This window comes from Triticum aestivum, chromosome 6B, assembly GCF_018294505.1.
Source record: "Triticum aestivum cultivar Chinese Spring chromosome 6B, IWGSC CS RefSeq v2.1, whole genome shotgun sequence".
Classification (NCBI taxonomy): Eukaryota; Viridiplantae; Streptophyta; class Magnoliopsida; order Poales; family Poaceae; genus Triticum; species Triticum aestivum.
The window spans coordinates 121,437,765-121,439,798 of record NC_057810.1 but is presented as its reverse complement, the minus strand read 5'-3'; positions in this window follow the sequence as shown (position 1 = coordinate 121,439,798).

Below are 2,034 nucleotides of genomic sequence, written 5' to 3'. Positions count from 1 at the left end.
AACGCACACGCATCACGCCGGCGAGCCGCATAGCAAGTTGAGCCGTCGATCTCTGAGATGCCGTAGATGTCCGGGCCACTGCCATTCTCGAGGTTGAACTTTGCCAGCGTCGCGAGCGGCTGGCTGAACAGCATGCCTGCACAGGGCGCCGCCCAAGTCGCCGGTCTTCCGCTCTTCTCCGGCGGCCGGTGGTGGACAGCGAGATGTGCATGGTGTGAGAAGATAGAGAAGAAAGAGAGAGGAGGCGTTCGTGGTTGTGATTGAGAGGGAGGAGATAAGGAGAGAGAGGGAAAGGAGCCGGCGAGGTAAAGGAAGGCCGCCACATCATTGATTCATGTGGCTTCGTGTGATTGGTTGAGAGTGTGCTTTCTTAGTCTGACTTTTACCGAGTGCAACACTTGGAAATATCAAAAAATATTAGAAATATGCAAATGACTCAAAATTTAGTATTGAATATGGTCTACTTTATGTGAAAATTGGAGTGGTGCCATTTTATATCCATCTTTTACTCAAAGAAAGTGAAAAACATTTTTATGAAGCCATGAATGTTCATACACGATAGCCCGTTTTGTGAAGTTTTTTTTTAAATTAGTTATATTAAAAGTTTGGTATTTTTCCTCACAACTAGTACACGTAAAATGACTGCATGCGAAAGGATTGTATTTTTTAAACTTGTATCCTTTTTCTTTCATTTTTTTCAAAACGGGGTCAAAATGATCGACATGGCTATTCATAACAAGATTTTGAATCTCTCAAAACTCCAAGTGCTTCTCCCATATAATGACTACTGTTGTACCTAAAAATATTTTTTTGCTAATTTTTATGACAGAGCTATCACACACTTGTAGTTCAAATTTGAGTCACTTTCGGGAAATTGACGTAAAGTCATTTAGATGTGAGAAAGTAGCTAGCAAACTAGAAAATCCATGAAACTTGGTAAATGCACATAAAATATGGTCTACTTATGGTGATAATTGGAGTGGTGCCATTTTGCACCCTGGTTTTTGTACTTGCTTCACAAAAAACACCCATTTTTGACACTTACAAGATGAAAATTGTTTTTTTGTGCAAAAAATAAGGGAACTCTATTTGGCAACATTGTTTGTAATGTCAAGATGCACCTATGTATTGAATTTGGGAACATTATAATAAACTATGCAATGAATATGACCATCACCTTGGTCCTTTGACTTGAAAGTCATGAATGTTCATACACGATAGCCCGTTTTGTGAAGGATTTTTTTTCAAATTAGTTATATCAAAAGTTTGGTGTTTTTTCCTCACAACGAGTACACATAAAAGGACTCGATGCAAAAGGATTGCATTTTTTTAAACTTGTATTCTTTTTCTTTCATTTTTTCCAAAACGGGTCAAACTGGTTAACATGGCTCTTCATAACAAGAGGTTTAATCTCTCAAATTTCTAAGTGTTTCTCCCATATAATGACTACTTGTGTACCTAAAAATATTTTTTTGCTAATTTTTATGACATAGCTATCACACACTTGCAGTTCAAATTTGAATTACTTTCAGAAAATTGACATAAAGTCATTTAAATGTGCGAAAGTAGCTAGAAAACTAGAAAATCCATGAAACTTGACAATTGTGCATAAAATATGGTCAAGTTATTGTGATAATTGGAGTGGTGCCATTTTGCACCCTGATTTTTGTACTAGCTTCACAAAAAACACCCATTTTTTACACTTAGAAAATGAAAAATAATTTTTTGTAGAAAAAAGTAGGAAACTCTATTTGGCAACATTGTTTGTAATGTCAAGATGCACCTATGTGTCTAACTTGGAAACATTATAATAAACTATGCAATGAATATGATCATCACCTTGGTCCTTTGACTTGAAAGTCATGAATGTTCATATACGATAGCCCGTTTTGTGAAGGATTTATTTTTTCAAATTAGTTATATTGAAAGTTTGGTATTTTCCCTCTTAACTAGTACACATAAAAGAACTCCATGCGAAAGGATTGCATTTTTTAAACTTGTATTCTTTTTCTTTATGTTTTTTTCCAAAACGGG